Genomic DNA, 13,312 nt, shown 5'->3' on the forward strand with positions numbered 1-13,312 from the left:
TCAATAATTCTAGTTAAGAATTTTTGGCTGCTTCTGACAGCCAGGTGAAGAGGAAACCAGAAAACTTGCAGGGGCATCTACATTATGTACAGCCTGAAATTAAAAAGAAATAAGTTTCTCTTAGCCAAAACCTTCCCAAAGCAACAGTGCTGTGGTAGAATTGAGATATAATGACTTATAACAAGTCAGACAAGCAGTCTCTCTAGCTGACAGGTGGCACCTGTTTCTATGTCACAGCCCCCACTATTTCTATCCGGTCCACTCCAAGCGTGAGGGGGAGCTTTAAGCAGAGCAAGTGATGCAGTAGGTTTCTGATAGGATGGAAGCTTTGAAGTGAGGACTTAGATTGTGAAGACCATATTGCACTGTGGTTGGTTTGGAGGTTTACAAGGCAAGATTGCTTCTTTCAAGCAGCCATGGGTTTTTGTTTTCCCCAACAGCTGATTTCACACATTTTGCTTTTGCAAAAATCCCTATTTACACATGGCCTGGCCTGCCTTTAGAGCACGCATGAGATTTTTGCCAGTGCAAAATAGGCACCTTAAGCACTTTTTAGTGGAAAGGCGGGGCAAAGATGTTTGAACAAACACAGCTGAAATACCGTTTTCAGGGGCATTTGAGCTTGGCAATGGCAGACTGGAGAAATTCAGCCTGTGAGTCAGACATGTTCTCATGTTGATGCCATCATTCAAAAAAGCAGAACAACAAAAATCAGATTAAAAACTCAAGTGCAAAGAACCAAATCTAAACAATGCTTAAGCAAGATCTTAAAAAGAAAAGACACAACAACAAAAAGCATACTCCCTCCCCTCAAAGCACATACCGCCGGCTCTTTATATGAGGTAACTCAGTGGCCTGAGGTAACTCCTTCCCTGAGGTGACTTAAGAACTGAGGGAAGGCCCAGACTCATGATAAAACCATTATTGACCTGGAAGGACTCTACATTTTAGATCATTTGCTTCTTTTAGTGTTTTTAAATTATAAGCCACCATGGGTGCATTGGCAAAAAGTCAGTATATAAACGTAATAAATACATAAACAAATGGAGCGAAGGAAGAGCTAGCATGACTTCAAGGAGGAAGGAATTCCATAGTTTGAAGATTGATTGAAAAGCACCTGCTTCTTGTCAATGGCAAATTCCCTGATGGAATACACAGTAATACCGAGACAGGAAGGGGGATCATAAAGAGGTAGGCATTCCCGCCCCCAATACTCTGGACCCTAACCTTATCAGGCCTTAAAGTCAATACAAGAACCTTGAATTGAGCATACAGATGTATTAGTAACCAGTGAGACCATTTTAGAGCAAGTGCAATACGTTCATGGAAACATTGCCTTTAAACAAATGGACCGCTTTTTAAGGCACCAAATAAACCACCTAGACTAGAGAAACAACCCGCCCTCCATACTAAGTCTCCAGACCTCTTCCCAGTTCTCATTTATATCTTGTGTGAGATATCAGTCCTAACCAGATGAACAACTCAACTCTCCTATTGTTCACAGAAGCTGGACAGTAAACTGCCTTGTCCTCAAAAGATGAACCTCCTGAGCCATCCCACCACCTCACCTCAGTGTCAAGAGTCTTCATATTCAACTCAATTTAGAGGTCTAAGGAGAAATGTTCCTTTAGCTGATCAGGAAACTTGGACAACCAGCAGTTGTTTCCTTCTCTGAGTCCATATCAATTGATTTTCAAATTAATTTGTTATTAATTAATTAGTTAGTTAATATGTGGAACTCTCTGGAATATTATATTAGTTTCAAATCACTATTAGTCTGTCATATCAAAAAACCACCCAGAATCTTACATGAGAATTAGAAGTCTAGTTCTACGATATCTCGTTTAGTATAAAAATAATTTTAATGAATGATAATAAAATGTAGAATTGACTATTACACTATCTAGGAGATAACAGCTACTAGACAAAAATATATCTTAAGATCTGCTGCTCACTACCTTAATCAGCAGTTTGAAAGGCCAACAATATTCACTTAAGAGGAAATGTTCTAGATTGATGTGAAAGCTTGGGACATACTTATCTGCATTGGCAATGAAAATTGATTATGTTTATATCATCTCTCAGTTTCTCTGTAAGAAACATGATTCATCTGATGGCATTTTCTGTTCTTGTTAGAGTATTTCTTGCTAACAAGGCTATGAACATTGAACAGACACAGCAAAACCAAAGGTGGTAACCTTTTCAACATTTCATACTTTGATTGGCTGTCTGTTTTTATCATGAGGTTTTTTGGGGGGGGCATGCTGTAGGGGAAGAGCAAACAGCCTGTAAATTATACCAAAGATGACCGAAAAGGTCAAAGGAGTACATTTGCTATTCATTCACTTGTGTGAAGCAATTGAGGAATTCAGGTTGCAAAACTAAATGCTCGAACAGAGTTCAGAACAGATATGAGCTGGGAAAGTGAGGATGCATGTAGAGACAATGACAGATGAATTCGGGAATGGGGATGCTACGCAGCATTCTCCTTATGCCACCGATCATCCACATGTCACTGTAGAGCTGTGCTCAGTTCTTCAAAGCAATGGATTGGAACCAGATTTGCCCTTTCAGAGGTTTTTTTTTCAGTCGGAACTCACTGGAACTCAGTTCTGGCACCTCTCAGGTAGGTGCCATTGCCATAATAAGACAACAAGGGAAGCATTTGTGGAGGGTTTTGGCACCTCTTTTTCTAGAAAAATAGCATTGCCCTTCCATGAGTACATGGGCTCCTTTTCTTTGCAGATAGGACTTTCAGATTCGGTGGAGGGAGCCCACTGCAGGAAGGGAGATGATGATCTTCACCAATTCCCCCTTTCCCTTTCAGTTTCCTGCATCGTCTTCTCCATTCCAGAGAATCCCCCTAACCAATGAACAGGTTTTCAGGGGGCAAGGGGTTGAAGAAGAAATGGTGAAAATTGTCTTCCTTCAGCAGGACTATCCTTGACCAGAACTCTGTTGACAACAAATCCAGATCCAACCCTGTGGCAGTAAACCCAAAGCAGTAGCGGCTGAGATTTTAAACTACAGGACCTAATTGTTAATATTGAAATAATTCAATGTGGCCTGTGTATTCATTTTTCCACCTATCACTCCAGCAAATCAAGCTATGTTAAAAGGCTATCAGTTTTGTTTGACTGCATTGGATCAACAGTAATCATTACACACTTGGGTGTACAAAAAAGAAAGGGTTTTCCCCCCATGGTTAATCTAGTGAGAGTAGTATAAGAAGTGTGTTGAGCTGTCCAGAGCATTCTCTGCCCATGTTGTAAAAGAAAATTATTTCCCATTATAGACAGAGGTAAAATAAGAACAGTTTGAAAATCAAAGGTACTTAAAGCTCTACAGTAAAGGCAGCTCAGATTAGATAGATAGATAGATAGATAGATCTAGATAGATTAGATTAGATGATAGATAGATAGATAGATAGATAGATAGATAGATAGACCGACCCCAGATTTCATTAACATGTGATCTGAGCAAACTATAAATGTCAATGACTTGAGCAAAATGACAACAAGATGACAATCATGGATTTGTTCATTGCACTTGGTATCCACAACAACTTACATGTGGGTTTTCCTCAGAGTGTTTTCCATTGTATCCACCTGCCAGGACCAAGTTACAAGCCTAAATGAATGTCAATTACATATGTCTCAAACACATTCAATTTCCTGTATGGTGTAATCAATAGATTTAATGAAAAAGCAAGAATGTCTGAATCATCCACACATTCATTTTATGTGTACAAGACAACAAGTCAACCTATGTACAACGGCAGACACACATGCATACAGGTTAATTGCACTTATTTCCAGTAACACATCTATGATTCACATCTAATGTCCACCACTTACACCACAAAACATTCTAGAGCACGGGTGTCAAACACAAGGTCCGTGGGCCGAATCTGGCCCGCCAGACCTCATCATGTGGCCCGTGTAGCCGCCGCCGGCCGCCAGCTTTCACCTTTTATTCTCACTTTTTTTTTTTTACACAAGAAAGCCGCCTCTTCAGCGCATGCGCAGCAGCCTACAAGCCAGAGAACGTCTGCCCTCTAGCAGCGCCGGCCGTTCTACACAGGAAACCTCCACTTTACATGCATTCAGGAAACCTCCACTTGTTTTTATATTGAGCGCATGCCATCCTGTGATGTGACAGATCCAACGGCTGCCTGAACCCTTCTCTCCTGTACTGTAATGTGGGGGGGGAGGGGGGTCTGCTTATTAGGGGGGGTCTGCTTAGTATTCTGCTTAAAAGTCTGAGCGGTAAACTTTGGATATACTGACCACTTCCGTGTCACTTTACAGTGGTCTAGGGACCATAAACTACAATCAAATACAGTGGTGCCCCGCAAGACGAATGCCTCGCAAGACGGAAAACCCGCTAGACGAAAGGGTTTTCCGTTTTGGAGGTGCTTCGCAAAACGAATTTCCTATGTGCTTGCTTCGCAAGACGAAAATGTCTTGCGAGTTCCTGCAGGGTTTTTTTCCTTCCCCTCCCCTTTTTCCCAAGCCGCTAAACCGCTTATCAGCTGATGGCTAAGCCGCTTATCAGCTGATCTTTAAGCCGCTTAACAGCTGATGCTAAGCCGCTTATCAGCTGATCTTTAAGCCGCTTAACAGCTGATGCTAAGCCGCTTATCAGCTGATCTTTAAGCCGCTTAACAGCTGATGCTAAGCCGCTTATCAGCTGATCTTTAAGCCGCTTAACAGCTGATGCTAAGCCGCTTATCAGCTGATCGTTAAGCCGGCTAAGCTGCTAATACTGTAGCGCTAAGCCGCTAAACCTCTAATGGGCTTGCTTCGCAAGACGAAAAAACCCGCAAGACGAAGAGACTTGCGGAACGGATTCTTTTCGTCTTGCGAGGCACCACTGTAACCCAAAAATGTCCAAGAAAAGAAAAGTTGATGCAGAGGGAAGGCAATTTCAGTAGAGATGGGAAAGTGAATACATGTTTGTGATTAATGGAGACAAGCCGGTATGTCTTATTTGCTATGAGGCAGTGGTGGTGATGAAGGAATACAATTTACGCCGGCACTTTGAGACCAAACATGGAGCCAAATTTGCTAACCTTAGCCACCAGGAAAAGCAACAACCTCCATGCTGTTTTGCGGATTGCTACAGCACAAGACCTAACGCCAGACATCGATGGACTGACCTCAGGAAAACAATGTCAGCCATCTAGTCAGAAAAGTTAAAAAAAAGTTAATGCCTTGTGTTTGCCATATGTGTAATAAACAGTGTTTGGCAATATTTGTATGTTTAAAAAAAAATTTACTGTCTGTTACCAAAAATCATTTTTCAATAAATTGTACAAAAATTGTACATTTGAATATCTACTTGTCATTATTCTGACTATGTTTCTGCTTTCAGAGCTAGTTATTACTTACATTATTACAAAAAACAGTAATAATTGAATGCAGTGACAATAATTTATGATAATAAAGAGTGGACACATAGTCCTAAAGATACAACCGGCCCTTTGAGGTTGACCAAACTGCTGATGCGGCCCCCGATGAATTTGAGTTTGACACCCCTGTTCTAGAGATTGGCTCCTGAATGGATTCTATCTGGGAAATTGCAGGGGAAGCCGTGTTTTCTAGCTTGGAGCATATTTTAAATGTGCTGAAAGCTGAACCAGGTGGCACAGCAGCACAATAGTATTCAATTCACATATAATACACTTCCATGTATTCCAAGTAGTCTGCACCAATAATGACCACAAGTTCAGAAATATTGAAAGGTATTTGGAAAACAGCCATAACAGTAGCCTTATGAGCACAGTCGAACAAAGTTGGATGTAATGAATTTAAACAATGAAGAAAGGCCTTTGGGAGAGAGGGGGAAAATAACCATTTTATACTTTTTTGAAGGATGTAAACCATTGCCAAAAAGCTTTAGAAGATTATTGCACTGATGTGAAATAGAGACTGATTAGGATACGCTCTCTACAATGAAATCTAATATAAAATGTGGTGCCATATTTCCAGGGAAAAGGTAGAAGACTTGTGATATTAAACAGTACAGTGGCTAAAGTACTATAAAATACACTACAGGGAGCAATGTATCAAAGGCAGCGATGGAATAATAGGTTTTCTTTCCCCTTAATCTCTTCTGGTTTTCTTTTTTCTGCATTGATGTGTCTGGCCCAAATTATACAGATACTAGGTTGAGAGGTTTGCTTTGGAAAAATATAAATAACAGTAATGCCTCATTTCCCCAGAGGCAGTCAGCTGCTAGCTCACAGGGAGGGGTTTGCTTTACTTTTTGCAAAGAGGTACTGGCAATTGCAGATGGATTCTCACCATCTGCTACAGAATGAATAAAAATGTAAATTAAAAAAAAAGTTCATGAACTACTACTTACAGTCCATAAGTCTTCTACATTTTGTGTCATCCAACCCATTTCCTTTACCTCGTCTGCATTTCAAGTGAAACAGAAAAGAAATAGGTATATAGGTAAAAAATAGGTATATAGGTGAAGGACATTAACAATAATATTAGAGCTACAGATGGTGAATATTACTGGAGATAGAAAATGGAATAGTAATAGGAATATTCTGATTACAGCAACAGAAGATTATTTAGAGTTGCCATATTTCAAAAAGTAAAAACCAGGACACCCCGAAAGTTGTTGAGCGCCACATTTCGGAAATTCCCCCCAGATGTCAAATCCGCCTTTGAAATCTCGGTAATGTCCAAAGAACATCTGGATGTATGGCAGCCCTATATTATTAAAATCTACAGAACAACAGCTGATAGAAAGCTATTTTAAAATCAAGAATTCTAAAACTTAATCAGGCTATAATATGTTTTCCGCTTAGTAAAAGGTGCTAGTCTCTTTTTAGGTAGAATCATGTTAATTCTTATGGAAGTCAGTGCTCCATAAAAGCAAAAGCACGTAGATGCATAATACTTGTGCTCCCATAGGAATACTCCCTCGATAGCACATCTATGAATACCAACTCTCAATCTGCATTGTGGGCAACACTCACTTCTGCTTTCTTCTCCTCTGTAAGACCACATGCAATTGGTTTATTAAGGATTTGAATCAACATTATTCTAGAAATGCCAGAAACAGCTTTCTTGTTTTCTAAATATTTGATGACACTCTAATAGAATGGCAATATTCAGAAGTTTGTCCATGGTTTGTAAAGTTGGGGGTAAGTGCTGCGATTGTGTGTTCTTCCTTGGCTCAACCCTTCTGCCATCACAAACTGGATTCAGTACAGAAATCCTGGCTTATATTGAGCCACAATCCCACCTTTTGGCTTATCAGTTAACAAACAAGCAGGATTATTTTCTGAATCTGTTTTATAACCTTGGTTTGTTAACCTGTATTAAGCCAAATATTAGTTTGGACAGAACAGAGAGCTGTGATTTAATGAACCATAAACTATGATTTATGAAGCCATGGATCAATGTGCTGAATGTTCTGTTTTATTAAACAGAAACTCAACACATGATAATTATTAATGAATCTTGCATGCGAGAAGTTGTGCATCACTTGCTACATTCTGTTGTTTTATTGTTCCCCCTGCTAGGTCTATGGTACAAAGGCTCTTTCTCAGATCCCTTTGAGTATTAGACACTGCAACAGGAATAAACATATTAAGCTATGTGCTGCATGAGACTTTCCTTCACTATCAATTATTAACACTTGCTAAAATCATAAAGCAATGCAACTAATATTTTAATAAGTCATAATTTATACATGATTCCACGTTCCTGAAAACATATAGAGCACTCAAGCAGTGCTTCAGCAGTGTGGTAATGCAGGAAATTGGATACCTCATACTTCTGGTAATTGGAATTTTAGCCTTTAACCCCAAGAATGGCATTTCAGATTCAGTCCAGGTTGGCAGTGGGTGAAAGTCATTACTAAGAGATGGCTGTTCAGTGACCTATATGAAATACTAAAAGTTGGTGGTGAACAGGTGTCTGCATAATTAAAATGCTGTGCATATCACTGTTGTTAAGCCAGGATTTCATTCTTAACTCCTGTTCTTCTACCTGGGATTTTGAGGTCATTTTGAAGCATCAAGATCTGGGGTTTTAAAAGGCTGATTTCTGAAACCACCTACACAAGACTTTATGTTTTATAAACTGAAAGTTATACTTAACTCTGTGGATATATAAAGTATGTACAGAACACTTACATAAAGTCAGGAAGTTTTACAAAATAAATACAGTGATAAATGGAACAATGGAAGTGTGTGAGTTTATCAGTACAGTGGTACCTCGGGTTACAGATGCTTCAGGTTACAGACGCTTCAGGTTACAGACTCCGCTAACCCAGAAATAGCACCTCAGGTTAAGAACTTTGCTTCAGGATGAGAACAGAAATCGCGCGGCGGCTGCGGGAGGCCCCATTAGCTAAAGTGGTACCTCATGTTAAGATCAGTTTCAGGTTAAGAATGGACCTGTGGAACAAATTAAGTTCTTAACTCGAGGTACCACTGTATTGCTGTTATGGCAAAAGCATTTCACTAGCAAACCTAATCTAGCATTGTCTGTGGGATCCTGTAGAATTACAAACTTCTAGAATTCATGGTTAAAGAGAAAGGATTAAATACAAATAAAAAAATGTAAATAAAAAAATATAACCATTTTTTCATTCCTCAATAGTGAATTGGAGGAACCAAGTGGACTTGCAGAGACTCCACTAAATCAGGCAGTGTACAAAGTGTCTCAGAGTGAAGTGGGTTGTTTTCCAAAGCACTGAACTGGGGTCTGAGCTAAATCTTGTTGTTGGTGAACACTTCTACTGTATACAGTGGTATCTTGGTTTAAGAACAGCTCTGTTTACGAACTATTCAGTATATGAACTCCGCAAAACCGGAAGTAGTGTCCCGGTTTGCGAACTTTACCTCGGTCTACGAACAGAAGCCGAACGGTGGAAGGGCACCAGTGACAGGAGGCCTCATTAGGGAAAGCGTACCTCAGTTTAAGAACGGCTTTGGTTTACGAACGGACTTCCGGAACAGATTAAGTTCGTAAACCGAGGTGCCACTGTATGTCCCATTATTAGCTACTGAGCATCAGAGGCTAACAATGTGATACATGGGGGGGGGGGAATCCAAGCTGGCAATTTATGCGTTTTCTTTTTCTCTGCATGGCTTAATACAAAAACTATGCTAAAAATGTAAATAAATATAAAATAAATTGCAAGACTGTACAACAAGCTCTGATAACAAATTGAAGGCATGTCTCCATTGTCCATGCAGCCTTACAGGAATGGTATTGTCAGGTGAGAGACGGGGAAACAAATTATGCAGACCCATTTCAGCAAAGTATAAGGACAATTATAATATCTGTTAATCCTTTGTGCCAGTTATAATTAGGTGCTGTGGAGGAGGAACCCTTTGGCTTACTCCTTTAACATCTGTTCAAAGGACAAGCAACTGAGAGGGTAATGAATGACCCTTTACGTTCAATCAGAAAAATGTGACCATAGCATACACATTCAGAAAAGCCAGGTTTTAGGTAAGAAAGAAATCAATAGTGGATTTTTGGGTTGAATTGTTTACTGTAAAGATGGTTTGCTGATCTAAAATGTCCACTTTCTCATTTTATCAGTGTATTCTGAACACATCATTTTCTAATCTGTCTACCTAGCTATCCTTTTATCTTATGGATGATGGATGACTGAAACTGTTACTTATGTCTGAAAAATTCCTCAGCCTACTTTTAAGAGCCGAGATTAAACAAAAAAAGCATCAGTCTACTACTTCACTGCCATTGAAATAAAAAAGTTGAGCGGGCAATAGTGCTTAATAGTCTAATTTGATATAAAATATCAAAATTACCAAAAAAAACCTTCAAAAATATTGTCCTTTAAAGTCCTCATAAAAACTGCAGCTCACTAAAAGGGTCCATTCTGATATTATTCAGTTTAACATGGCCCTCTACTGGCAAAACTCACCCCCAAATCTTACCAGTATCAGACATTGCTCATTTATGTAAGAAGTATAATTTTAATTAAGGATATGTACTACAGCTAAGTTATTTCACTGTGTATACATTAGAAGACCCATTCTAGAACTTTAACAAGAGGGAAGCACATGGGGGTAAATAGTGTAAAAGTTTAATAATTACTTCCATTTCATTTTGCAAATGCACCTTTGAAGTCATTTCAGGAGTGGGTGGGTGTGTTGAAGGTTATACTATTCTATGAAGCAACTCATGAATGGCTAAACTACACTTCCTTACTACTAACACACCACATAATTTAAATAACACCACTGCCTTCATAGCTGCTTTATACTTTCCGCAGCAATCATGTTTGCTACAACTACACCAGTCCTACACAGCTGTTTCCTGCAGGAAGCAAGTCACATGTAGAGGGAAATGTGTGCCCCAAAGTCTTTTGAACACTTGGAAATATAGGTGAGCTCCAGCTCCACCATATGCATTTCCTGACTGCATAGAAATGTGTTCATTTCTATAGTTTATTGAGCTACGATCATTACATCCAAACAATACAAATGTGTTTGCTATGGGGAATAATGGTTAAAAAAACCAGTACAGAAGAAACAATAATGCCAATGTGCAAACCATTGTGACAAATGAACTTGTGTCTATTTATAGCAGGAAACTACTCAAACAGCCAGTGCAAGGCTGACAGCAGACGCATCATATGTGGCTAGAAGGAAAGGCATGACATGGAGATGTTCCATGTGCACCTGCACATTGAGCAACGTTGAAGGAGGAGTCAGTATATATAAGCCAGAGTGGTCGAACGTGTGGCCTGGTTAGCACTTTCCCAGCTTTCAGAAACAGGTGGTAGGGCTCTAGGACCCTACCTCATGCCTCTTTCACAAAACCCAACACCTTGCTTATCTGGCTTGGGAAGGCAGTGCAAGGGCTGGGGGTGGTGCCAAATTTTGGCCTCCACAGCCTGCCTAACAAGGCATGGGTTCTGTGTTGAATAACACTTGCAGCCCACTTCGTATGAAAAGGTGAGCCATGCTAATATAAGCCCTTGTGCTGCCTCCTTCAGCCCCTTTTGCTGCACAGCACTGATCTGATTCACTATACTGCCTGCTCTATGCTGTATGCATTTGGGAAGGTTGAGACTAGCCAGTGTGTACAGTGGTACCTCGGGATGCAAACGGGATCCGTTCCGGAGCCCCGTTTGCATCCTGAACGCAACGTAAGCCATGATGGCGTGTCTGCGCGTGCATGGGTAGCGTTTTGCTGCTTCCGCACATGCGCATGTCACCATTTTGAGCATCTGCGCATGCGCGAGTGGTGAAACAAGGAAGTAATGCGCTCCGTTACTTCCAGGTTGTCGCAGAGTGCAACTCGAACGCGCTCAACCCAAAGCACATTCAACCCGAGGTATGACTGTATTGTTAAATAGAGTAATCTGGTCCCAGTTGGCAGAAAGGTGCAAGGATAGAATTGTGGTGAGGTGAATAGGTGAGTACCTGGTGGTCCCTTTCTGGGTGCTGGACATTTCTGGATGCGAGCCACTCTGGGCCATGAGACCTGTGTGTTGGATATGGAGTGCCTATTAAGCAGCCTGATTTCACCCACTCAGAGTTCTGTGAGCCCAGGGTAGGGGTAAGAAAGCCTTCCTACACACCTTAAAGGCAGAGGGGCTATGATGTTGCCAGGCATCCTGTCCTGGGCAGGACAGCTCACGCAAGGCAACATGCAACTGATTTTCTCCAACACCCTTATTTCCCTCTGCTGAGATCTGTAACAATAAATGTAGCCCTCATTCAATTCATATTTTCATGTCTCACCTCTTTATTACACACTCTAGCTTAAAAGGCTTTCAGGGGCATCCCAGTCAGACCTCACACATGATACTGTCAGTTCTCCAAAAGGCATGATTTACTATTAATTTCCTAGAAAAACACAATTCGCTGTTCAAAGTTTTTCTGCATCTCTCCTATGGCAGTCAATCCTCACACTGCCACATCTACAATTTATGGCTTTGTTTTTGTTTTAAAAGGTAGCAAATATTATTTGTCCATGTTCCTTTAAGTAGCTATTAACTCTCCTTAGTTTGTCTGTGCAAAAAAGAAAAGAAAAGAAAAGAAAAGAAAAGAAAAGGGAAGCACAGACACTGCTGAATTTAACAATTTAGATAAGGCTAAACCCTTGTAATCAATTAGCACTGTCAAAGAAAACAATTTGTGACGCTGATTTCCAGCTGCAAAGATCTATTGTGTGTGCACACCATCCCAGTCTCATCTGGTTCTGTGAAAACAAACAGGAGACTTTAGTAGAAAGCCCATCAAAACGTGGGGCTCAACAGAAACATTTGTTCTCCAAATGCTTCCTTGCAAATGCCCATCTTTCAGCACATAATGTTTACCCACTGTTTTATTATCAAGCTGCTTTGCCATAGAATTCACATCTTTCACAGCTCACAGGCAATTTCCGCAACAATGTACGGCACCTTCTGCCACAGCATACACCATATTGGAGCAGAACACCTTAGCATCAGTCCAAATAAATAATCTCTCATATATATTCTCTCATATATATATATATATATATATATATATATATATATATATATATATATATATATATATAATCACAAGCCTTTTCACTTCTCAATGCACATTGATTAATTTTATGTCACTAGCAGAAAATAATTGGGGCTTCTGAAGACTACATGAAACACATCATTAAACAAGGGATGAGCCATTGTTAAACAAAGCTATGGGTAATTTTCTCTTTTTATTTTGCATAGTATTTTGCTGCATGGACTGAAATATGCTGCTTCATGCTTGAAACCATGTTAACATTGGCTTTCATTGTATGATTTTGCATTTCTAGTCTACATAGGATGAGCAATCCAAGCCCCTTAATCTGCCGTGCTGGAAGAGGCTGAAGTGAGACTGGCATACTTGCACCCAGGTCCTCCTGGCTGTACCAGGCTCAGTTGGCAGGTAGGCTCCACTGTCACAGAGGTCTCCACTCTGCTCACCAGTGCCAGTGGTATCCCCAGCAATGGTATCCAGGGTAATCCCCTGAAACAGGGTGTTTTGAGGAAAGAGACAGAGCTAAGTTGGCCAAAGGTTTGTTGGATCTTAAGCTAGCTGACCTACCAGCAGGTTGTAGCAAGGAGCCCAGTCTAGACCTCTTTGCTGACTCAGCCTGGAGCTGGTGCAGCAAACTTTTCCTGTCTACCTCCAGATGTTATATTAAAACCACAGCTGGGTTAAACTGGGAACTTCTCCTTGACAGCATCAATGGGCAGTAAAGTCTGGGTGGAGTCATAATGGGCAGCTGGAAAACAATGATGACTTTCACTAAGCATCACAGATGAGTTGGCTGGGCCTAGG

At 40.4% G+C, this 13,312-nt stretch overlaps 1 protein-coding gene across 6 annotated transcripts in view; it reads right to left on the minus strand.

Annotated features, from left to right (window-relative positions):
• NCKAP5 (NCK associated protein 5) overlaps positions 1–13,312 on the minus strand; it is a 627,572-nt gene that overhangs the window by 501,951 nt on the left and 112,309 nt on the right. For 2 of the 6 annotated variants that reach the window (XM_081005053.1, XM_081005047.1), the window contains exons 1-2: positions 13,076–13,179; positions 6,370–6,422 (exon numbers count right to left, since the gene is read on the minus strand). The exons of 2 other annotated variants lie outside the window; for them this stretch is intronic. The gene's annotated coding sequence lies outside the window, so the exon portion shown is untranslated. Of the gene's footprint in view, positions 1–6,369; positions 6,423–13,075; positions 13,180–13,312 lie in introns of those variants that run through there. 2 more of the 6 variants (XM_081005049.1, XM_081005048.1) reach the window with 1 other exon arrangement.

The sequence above is a fragment of the Podarcis pityusensis genome (assembly GCF_964106645.2).
Source record: "Podarcis pityusensis genome assembly, chromosome: 1".
NCBI lineage: Eukaryota > Metazoa > Chordata > Lepidosauria > Squamata > Lacertidae > Podarcis > Podarcis pityusensis.